The sequence below is a fragment of the Nicotiana sylvestris genome, chromosome 4, assembly GCF_000393655.2.
Source record: "Nicotiana sylvestris chromosome 4, ASM39365v2, whole genome shotgun sequence".
NCBI lineage: Eukaryota > Viridiplantae > Streptophyta > Magnoliopsida > Solanales > Solanaceae > Nicotiana > Nicotiana sylvestris.
In genome coordinates, this window is record NC_091060.1 from 46,252,950 (window position 1) to 46,264,657 (window position 11,708).

Consider the following 11,708-nt stretch of genomic DNA (forward strand, 5'->3'; position numbering starts at 1 on the left):
TCTGCCCACAATAATAACATGCACTCGAACCCTGTCTACACTGCCCGATGTGCAGATTACCGCATTGAGTACATGGAAGAGTAGGCTATCTCATTTGTGCGAAACTCTCCTGTCGACGGCCCTCAGGCTGTCCTGAGCTCTACCCCGGTCCTAACTGAATATAACGATCAAACCGCTGGCCCTGCATCTGTGGTGGGAAACTACCTGCTAACCGAGGTGGATATCGATGGAGTGGGGGCCTAAAATCACCCCATGGCTCCCTATAAGACCCCATAGTATGAGCCGTCTTACTCTGCTCCCTATCCCTACGAGTATCACGAATCCGATGGGAAATGTCCTCTATAGTCTGAGCGAAAGCCTGTATGCGGGAAATATCTACATCATCCGATAGGGATGCTACCCTACAGTCTCTAATCAGATGATCCTCCAAACCATCCACATAATGATGAACTCTAGCCCTCATGGTACGTACGATATCTGGTGCATACCTCGCCAAAGAATTAAACTTATGGCTATAATCCCTCACACTCATATCCCCCTGCATCAGGCTAAGAAACTAGTCAAGTCGGGCCTCCCGAACCTCCCGTGGCAAATAATGGGCGAAAAAGCCTCAAAAAAGTCCTCCCACTCTGCTGGCGGAGCATCAGGTCCTCTAGATCTCTATCATGCCTCATACCATAGGACAACTATATCACGTAGTCGAAAAGAAGCCAACTCCACAACCTCGGCAACGGAGGCATGCATCACCTTCAATACTCTATACATATGGTCTATAAAGTCCCGGGGATCCTCAATGGAACTAGATCCTGTAAATAATGGAGGGTCCAAGTGAAGAAACTCTCATACCGTCGAGCTTCTTGTCCGATCTCTCTGGGCATCTGCTCCCGACTCTAGCTATCGCTCATGAATAGAAACCATCCTAGTCAGCAACTGAACTTCCTCCCTCATCCCCTGCTCCCCAGTCTCTGATGGGGGAACAACAGGTACTAGAGGTCCTGTGTCTCTAGCTGCCCTAGGTACTAATGGAACTGGTGAGGCTGGGGGTACTGCATCTCCCTGGGCTCCAGAAAGTGCTGGGGAAGGGGAAACTAGGGGTACTAGAGACTCACTGTGTGCCTTTAAGGGAAATCTATCCCTCTGACCTGGTGGGGAACGACTGGTACCTTCCCCCGGATCCATACCTATCTCTCACTATGCCATCTCCTAAGCGTAGGTAGCCTGTTAGATAAGAAACACAAAGCACGATTTAGATTTCATATGTTCTTATAACTTCGCTCTATAGCACGGTCTATTAATTAAAAGAAACGTAAACATTCCTAAATGCTGCATAGCCTCCTGATTATAAGTGTGGTGCATAACACACACATAAGCAAGACACTACTAGATACGGCTTGTGGATTCCCTAGGATACGACCTGCTCTGATACCAAGTTTATCACGCCCCAAACTAGGGGATGCATGACTGGAACTCGATACTGTGTTCGATCGAGTTAGCCATTAAACATACTAGCTAACTAAACTGGGGGGCCAATAGATCGGGTAGCAAAACATCTGAAATACTAAGCCTGGACCATTAAGGTCAAAATCTGAATAACAATAAGCCATATAAACAAAGGTAGACGAGCCAAAATAATAAAGTACTAGCTGGCCGACGAGGCCACGATCAGAGACATACATGCCTACACACAAATATATATACATGCTAAGCCTATGGGCTGGAGACTGAAATCTGCAAAAAGAAACCTAGAATACTGTGTCCGCAATAGCCTCTAAGAGTGTCATAAGAACTGTCGGGACAAGGCCCCGACTATACCCAAACTGTACAACAAAAGTAACCATCCTATGAAAGCTCCAGGAAGAGGTGGAGCTTACCAACTCACAGCTGAACCCCGAAATCCTAGTGGAGGGGTCGATCAGAGTCCCTACCTGGACCTACATGCACAAAACAAAAATGCGGTGTCCCTAGGCAACCAGACATCAGTACGAATAAAAATGTACTGGTATGTAAGGCAGAAAGTAGAATCATACATAGAGGATGTAAAAAAAGGTAATAGAGATACCACCTGACACTAAAACTCTGATAGCCTCCATGGCCGACATTCGACCTCATAGTAATCAAATATGCATGGTATGCTCATGTAATCGTACGTCGTGAATACATATATATTGATGCAAATTCATGACATACCCAACCAAATGCTAGAAATGACGGTCTCTCCCTGTAGTTATCCGATATCATATTGCCAACCTGTGGCCATCTGTACAATATATATAGTTTTTCGGGCAAATAGGTCTCTTACCTCCGATTATAGCTCGAAGTCCATGCATAATATGCCATGTATGATATGAACTTTGAATGCACATAATAGGCCATAACAAGAACTTAGCCAATCTTGGCTCATTGGTACTCTTATTCTCATAATCTCATAATCAAATTCGTATCGCATACAATTGTCTCGTGGAACCTTATATGTTTTTTTTGAATAAGCTTGAAAACTTAACTCGACTTTTAGAAAGATAACTTAACTCTGAAGATGTTCATAAAAAGCTTAAGGTGCTTCAGTTAGTCCTTATACCTGATTTCTTGATATTTAGTAAAAGAAAGTATTTCAAAAATCAAGTGTTTTAGTAGTTTAAACATAAAAATTATATTTGAGATTTTTGGAAATCGACGTGTCACTTTAGAGATTTTAAAATACACTTTAACAAGGAAGAAGGACTGATCGCAAATACGAAATACCTTTATTTTTGTTTAGCCACATAACCCAAAGACGAATAAGAATTCATATATATAAACATATAGTTAAGAAAGCCGACAAAATGACGTATATAGATGTCGAATACCCTATTTAACTGAATGAGTGGAATATCAACCTAATACCATCATGAAAATACTTCAGCTACGATCCCAATGCCTTTTATAGAAGGTCTTTCTAGCAAAAGAATAGTAAAATATCACATTTGACGTCTTAGGAATTTCCCGGAATTCGTGCTAAAAGGAAGGACGGAGCTTGGCCTTAACATACCTTTCCAACGAACGTCCGAATGCCTATAGTTCCTTCATGAAAGTTGTTCCTTACATCCTAAGCTTCGGAAACACTATATATATGCAGCTTATACACACCTATAAACAGTTCATAATTGAGTTTAAATCGGCAGATTTGCCATATGACCCTAACTTGACGAAACGTCCATAGAACTTTGTAAAAACGATTATAAAAGAGTCCCAAGATGATTACCTTGGCAAACCAAGTATAAAGCCCGAAGAACCAGAAAGAACAAAAAATTCCTATCTTCCAAGAATAGCTCCAAACACAGCTAATAGAAGGGGGAAACGATTGCAAAGCGTAGAGATTGCGTTTCTAGGCACGAGGGCAAACTTTAACGATAGTAATCATTAAAAACGCACCTTAATCACTCAAGAACACCGTGGAACCTTCTATTTAGCTTGCTCACTGTTTTGGGACTAAAATAAAATGTTTTGAGGTCTTTAAAGTCGAATTTGCCAACTTATACCACTTGTTTGATCCGACCCGGTTCGCAACCCGGTTTCAGCCCGGACAGTCCGGGTAAAACAGTCATAACATTTTACTCCGATGTTAGTTTGATGTGAGGTATTTTTGGTTGCGAACTAGACTCGCAGACCTTCGATTCAGTAGGTTGTGGGTCCCATAAATCGTTATATATTGGGAGAAATGGTCTTATACATTTGACCCAAAGTTTAGAAAATTTATTAGAGAAATTTACGATAACTTTTGCCGACCTTTATTTCGCAACTTGCTTGACTCCAAAACTTAACATGTGACCAGTGTGATATTATAATACCTCATAACACATTATTTTTATTATATTAGATACTCTTAGTCTTATCCCACTGGTGCAAGTTAACTTAAACCTTCCGAACGCGCGGGGTGCTACCCGAGCCATTTTTTTAACAACAAACCTTTATTTAAGGGATTCCTTTGACCTAAAGCTTTAGTTTAGTTCCTTGATATTACCACACATTTTCAGTCTTATTCTCCCAATGTGCTATACCCAATCATATATACCTAATATAACCATGCCACGTTATATATATTACGTAAGAGAAGAGAGAAAAAAAAACACATGGGGTCTCACACTGAAGACCCCCAATCACAACTATACATGAACGATAGACTCGATCTACCACAATAGAATCACCCACCGGTGTAGACACATAAATAGGAGCACTCAAAGAATCACTATGCATGACCAGATACGGTGCAAATACATAGGAGTATGTAGATCCTGGATCAAATAAAGCTAAAGCATCTTTGCTACAAACCAGGACAGTACCTGTGATAACTGCATCGGAAGCCTCAGGCTCGGGCCTACCTGGAAGAGCATAACATCGGGGCTGGGCCCCACCACCCTGAACTAAATCTCTAGGACGGCCTGCTCGGGCCTAGCTGGAAGAGCATAACATCGAGACTGGGTCCCACCACCCTAAACTACATCTCTAGGACGGCTTGTTGTTGGTTGGCCTCTATGCGGCCTGAGCTCCACCTCTAATACCTTTACCTCCACCTCTAGCACCTCTACCCCCACCTCTAGCTGGCTAGGTGGGCTGTGGAACACTCGGTGCCTGAACCATGGCACGGGAACCCTGATGCTGAGAGCTGCTCGATGCTCGAGGGCAATACCTAGCAATGTACCTCGTGTTGCCACAACTAAAACAAGCCCTCGGCTATTGGGGCTGACGACCCTAAAAACTCTGAAGCGGTGGTGCACTTATAGGAGATGGTGGTGCAATGTAGGACTGTTGATCAGAATACTGCGTATGAGAACCACGGCCACCTGAAGCACTGTGAGAAATATGAAGTACTGACTGAAAAGGCCTAGGAGGATGACCTCTACCAAAAGAATCTCTGCCTCCAGACGAGGCACCACTGAATCTGCCTAAATGACGAGGCCTCTTGTCAGACCCCTGACTACCTCCATGCGATAAAACCATCTCAACTCTCCTGGCCACATTGGCCGCCTCCTGGAAAGAAATCTCACTCCCCGTCTACTTGGCCATCTAAAGTCGAATAGGCTGGATAAGTCCCTCAATGAACCTCCTCACCCTCTCTCTCTCGGTGGGAAGTATGATAAGAGCATGAAGAGCCAAGTTGATGAATCTAGTCTCATACTGAGTAACGGTCATAGAACCTTGCTGGAGACGCTCAAACTGCCTCCGATAGGCCTCTCTTTGAGTGATGGGGAGAAATTTCTCCAGAAATAGCTGAGTAAACTGCTCCCAGATCAAAGCTAGTGATCCGGCTGGTCCAGCCAAGCAATAATCTCTCCACCAAGTCTTGGAGGATCCCGACAAGCGAAAAGTAGCAAAATCGACCCCATTGGTCTCCACTATCCCTATGTTCTTGAGAACCTCATGACAAATGTCTAGATAATCTTGGGGATCCTCAGAAGATGCACCGCTAAAAGTAGTAGTGAAGAGCTTGGTGAACCTGTCCAATCTCCACAAAGCATTGGCAGACATAGCTGCTCTATCACCGGTCTGGGCTACCACACCCAGCTGAACTGCTCCAACTGGCTGAGCTGCTGGAGTTTGACACTGGGGAGCCATCTGCTCCAGAGTGCGAGTAGCAGGAGTCTAGGCTCCTCCTCCAACCTGAGAGACGGCCGGTGCTACAAGAAGTAATCCTGCCCGGGTAACGCTCTCCATAAGGCCCACTAGACGAACCAGAACATCTTGGAGTACTGGGGTAGAAATAAACCCCTCCGGGACATGAGTTGGGCCCACCAGGACTGTCGGGGCCAGAACCTCATCATCGAAGTCAACCTGAGGCTCCACCGCTGGTGATACTGCTTTGGGCTGAGCTCTGCCCCTACCTCGGCCTCTAGCACGGCCTCGACCTTGCTCTCTGGCCCTCGTGGTAGCTGATGCTAGGGGCTCGGGCTGCTGGTCGGTGGATGAGGAAGCGTGTGTTCTCGCCATCTGCGAAAGAACATAGTAGAAATTCAATTAGCATTGAGAAACCAAACCGCACGACAGGAAGGAATAAATGTGAAGTTTTTCCTAACTCTGTAGCCTCTGGGGGATAAATACAAACGTCTCCATACCGATCCCTCAGACTCTACTAAGCTTGTCTGTGAACTGTGAGACCTATGTAACCTAGAGCTCTGATACCAACTTGTCACGATCCGGATTTCCCACCCTCGGTAGTTGTGATGGCGCCTACTCGTGGAAGCTAGGCAAGCCGAATATTGCGAATTTATCTCCCATTTTATTTAAACATATTAAACAATATAAAATACCAAGTAGTTAAACAACAGAATAAGATTAAACAAGCGAAAAATGCGGAAGTCGAAATTTAATATTCCAACCGAACGCTGCTACATAATTTGAAGTACAATACTACCCAGAACTGGAGTCACAGCTTCACAAACAGTCTAAGAACACTATAAACAAAGTCTGAATGAAATATATAGGTCTGTCTCTGAATAAGTAAAAACAGAAAGAGGAAAGATAGGAGGTGACGCCAAGGCCCGCAGACGTTTACAAGAGTACCTCGGGTTGCCTATGTACTGAAGACAACACCGTCACTGCGGTCTAATCGCTCCGGTATCAGTATCTACATATAGTGCAGAGTGTAGTATCAGCACAACCGACCTCATGTGCTGGTAAGTGCCTAGCCTAACCTCGGTGAAGTAGTGACGAGGCTAGGACCAGACTACCAAATAAACCTGTGCAGTTAAATCATATACATCGGAAATAGAAGCAGATAATTACAACTAAAATTGGACGGGGGAAACATGCTACGGGGAGTAACAGGTAACAACATAACGATAGTAGAGAACATAAGGAATGCCATAAATCAGTTAGCAGTAAAAATAAGGAAATAGAAGGACATATATACACGTAATACCGTTGCAGGCGTGCAACCCGATCCCATTTCATATGATACCGTTGCAGGCGTGCAACCCGCTCCCATTTCACATATTACCGTTGCAGGCATGCAACCTGCTCCCATTCCTTTTATGAACACCAATCATAAAAGGGTCCCGACAAGGGAACAATAATATCAAAACAAACATCCCGACAAGGAAATAATAATATGACAATAACATCCTGGCAAGGGAACTAATGATAATAACATCCCGGCAAGGGAACAATAATGATAATAACATCCTGGCAAGGGAACAATTATGATAATCCTCATATGAGCGCAATAAACCACAACTGAGTCATAACAATTACAATACAAGACTCACGGGCATGCTTGACACCAATGTATAGATACTCGTCACCATGCCTATACGTCGTACTCCACAATTAATACGTACCAAATAAGACACGACTCCTAATCACTCAAGCTAAGGTTAGACCAAACACTTACCTCGATGCCACAAACACAATTCAAGTCTCAACTATCTCTTTACCCCTTAATTCCACCACCAATTTGCTCGTATCTAGCCATAAGTTACTTAATTACATTAATAAATGCTAAATGAATCGATTCCAATGCATGAAAATAGATTTTCTAAATTTTTTCCCAAAAAGTCAAAAATCGACCCCGGGCCCACATGGTCAAACCTGAGGTTCGAACCAAAACCCAACTACCCATTCTCCCACGAACCCAAATATGTAATTTGTTTTGAAATTGGACCTCAAATCGAGGTTCAAATCCCCAATTTTTGAAAAACCTAGGTTCTACCCAAAACACCCAATTTCCCCCATGAAAATCATTGATTTTGAGTTGAAATCATGTGAAAAGATGTTAAAGATTGAAGAAAACCAGTTAGAAACGACTTACAATTGATTTGGAGGAGAAGTTTTCTTTGGAAAATCGCTCAAGAGGTTTATGTTTTGAGAAGATGTGAAAAGTGGTTGAAAATGCATCTAAGTGTAAATTTACAGGTCTCTGGTGTCGCAATTGCGAACCCTTCAGAATTCTGAGACCTTCGCATTTGCGAACAAAATGTCGCATTTGCGACCCATTCTATTTTCCGATCTTCTTCGCATTTACGATAGACCTCTTGCAAATGTGAAGTCGCATTTGCGATACAGTAGTCGCATTTGCAACTAAGGCAGTAACTTGGGGGGGGGGGCATCGCATTTGCGATGGAAAACTCGCATTTGCGAGGGAAGGCTGGCCTGGGCTAGTTCGCATTTGTGAGCCAGGCTTCACATGCAGGCCTGCAATAGAACAGCTGAAACCTGTAATTTTTCCAAGTCCAATTCTACTCCGTGGCCTATCCAAAATTCCCCCGAGCCCTCAGGGCTCTAAACCAAACATGCACACCAACCTAAAAACATCATACAGACTTGCTCGTGCATTCAAATTACCAAAATAACATCGACAACTATGAATTTAGTATCAAAATCATGAAATTTCCTAAGAACTTCAAATTTTTCAATTTTCTCAAATACGGTCTGATTCACGTCGTTTCAAGTCCGTTTCTTACCAAATTTCACAGACTCATCTTAAATAACATATAAGACCTGTACCGGGCTCCGGAACCAAAATACGGGCCCGATACCAATGGTTTCAAACATAAATTATCTTTTTTACTTCATAATTAATTCAGCAAAATAATTTCTTTCAAAAATTCATTTCTCGGGCTTGGGACCTCGGAATTCGATTCCGGGCATACGCCGAAGTCCCATATTTTCATACGGACCCTCCGGGATCGTCAAATCATGGGTCCGGATCTGTTTACCCAAAATATTGACCGAAGTCAACTTATTCATTCTAAAGTCAAAATTTATTTTTCACAGGTTTTCACATATTGGCTTTCCGGCTACACGTCCAGACTGCGCACGCAAATTGATGTGAGACAGAAAGAGGCTTTTAATGTAAAATTTAATTTTAAAACAAGTGATGACCTTTTGGGTCATCACATCACTCGATATTAGAAAAGGAATCCAAATACTATTGATATCAAAATTCTTTACTTTCTAAATAAAAAATTTCAGTTAGAAAATATTAGTATAATGATTGAACTTTATTTTTAAAATGGGAATTCTTATTTCAATTTAATTTCAATAAATGAAATTCCATATATAGTTCTTAAAAGATATTTCTTTATTTGACAATCTCCCACAAACTCTTTAAGATTGTCAAGTGGCTTTATAGTAGCCTGCCAGTTGGCTTAACCACAATGCAAACTTTCTTGCTTTAATATAGATATAGATTATCTTCTATTTAAATTTTATTTTTTATTTCCTTCAAACAAATTATATTTTTTTTCTTTTTTTCCATATTCATCATATATAATTCACATTCACCACTTATATAATCATTTATTATAAAATTATTTTAAAGGATAAATCAACTAAATGTAAAATCATTAATAAAAGATAATTAAATAAATATTACATCATAGTAAAATTTAATTTAAGTACCACATATATTCAACTTTCGCCTCTATTCTTCCATAAATGCTCGATTAAGTCAACAATTTCAACAACCACAAGCATAACAATCTTCTACTCTGTTCTCTCAGTGTTTTGATAATTTTGGTGCACCTGAAAATGACATAGCGGATTACTAAACTTATGTCTTATGTTTTTTAATGTAATTTCAGTTTTATTGCATCCGTATTTGATGTACTTTTAATTATAATGTATTTTTATTTTATATATTGTTAATTTTCTTTTTTAAATATTAGTTTTCACTTTTCAATTTTAGCAACATTAGATATCTTACATTTGCATTTTTTATTTTTAAATAATGGTTATATTTCTTTTTATACAATTATAACAATAATAAAATTAACTTACAATTTTATATATAAAAATTAATATATCAAAAAAATAGGATATAAAATTAAAATTATAAAGATCTTAATATAAAAATTAATTAAATACACAATATATGATAAATTAAAAGTCCAAAAAAATAAAAAAGATGAGTTAAATAATACTAATAAATCAAATTTGGTGTTGATGAATAGTGCAAGATTTGGTATTCCATTGGAACAAAAAAACACCAACTTTTACACCAAATTTAGATTTGGTACAAAAAATAGTGCTCCCTTGAAGATGCCCTTGGATTTTATCGGAGGGTTTTGGGCATCTTTTTCCCTTTTTATTTTGGAAAACGATATAATTACCTACAAAAATCAAACTACCATTGTCTGCCCCATTTACTTTTCTATCCTTCCAACCTATTGTACATTTTGAAGGTAATTGCCTCTTTTTTGTCCTTTTCTTTTTTATTTATAAGCGTCATTTTCTTTTTTTTTCCTTCTTTCTTAATTTCTTTTCTCTTTTTTCTCTTTTTTTTCTTTATTTTTTTTCTTTTTTTTCTCCTTTTCCGTAAGGAATCTTTGTGAATGATTTTTATGTTGTTTACGAATGATTGAAACCCCCTTTATATAGTAGGAGAACCCTAAATAAGATACATTTCTATTTTCAGTAAAGAATCTTATTGGGACAGCTGTCTAACCGCCTAGTACGGATTCGTACTAGGTCGTACAAATAAATTTCGAAATTTACGCCACGATCTTGGGGACATGGCGGGAATCTTGCCCTTCTGTAACAAACTCATAACGGCATCAACTCGGAGTTGGTCGTATTTGGCTCCGATGTTCCTCGAACATTTAGATCTTCGAGCCTCTTATTTTACCTTCGAGCCCGAGCTTGGTCTATTCTGAACTTGTCCTCGATGCAACCCCTCGAGCCCATAAAATCGGAGGCATATAATTTTGACCGTATACATATCCTAATAAAAAAAATGCTTCTATTTAACACTGATTATAATTACAATATTAATTGTTGGTCTTCCTGATTGTTTTCCCTTACTTTTGCAATAGTGAGTAGAATAGATTAGTTGAATTTGAATATTTTCTTCCAAAATTATGATATAAACGAAACCTTAAGTTTTTTTCCTCGTAAAAGGAGATTGTTTTGATATATCATGTTATAGCTTGCGATAAAACTCATTATGATGTAGAAGTTCAGCTAAGGAAATATTTATTTATGTAAAATTTTAGTTGATTTCAAATTCCTAATTATTAGAAAAATAATAATGTCAAAATTTAGCTAATTTTAAACTCTTAATATTAGGAAAATAATTAAATGATTGTGTTATCCAATGTGAAATTTATTTTTAAAAGATATACAAGGCAAGTAATATTTCGCTAAGGGCCTTCATGATTTTATATTTTTTAAATTAAATTAAGTAATTATAATATCCAATTCAAAGTCTTTATTTAATTCTTTTTTGCTTTTAAATTTATTGAAGGGTATCTATCGATTGAAGTTTAGCTTTGCTTTGGATGAAAAAAAATAGGGATTTTTATCTATCTATACCATATATCAAATCTTATTACCAAAAATGTTCATAATTTGTTATTTACCCGTGTAGTTCACACTTTTACTATAAATTATATATCAATCCAAAAATAGGTAGATTTTGCCATTAAAAAAGCCCTAAAATGAAGGCACCAGATCTGATGTGATTCTGTCAACGATTTTATTCCAATTTTGAAACTGAAGGAAATCTCTCTTCCTGATGAAGGCACCAGATCTGATGAAGGCACCAGTTGCGTAATTCTCTCCTTCCTCAACAGAAAGAGATCTCTCTTCTCTCACGGGACTACAATTCTCAAAAATCGCAAGATACTGAAGCTCAATACAAATTGTAGAATACAAAATTGCTCTTCGTCGATATCAGTACTCAAATTGTCGAAACTATATCTGTTCTTCGTCTTTTTTCCTATCAACTACACGAAATC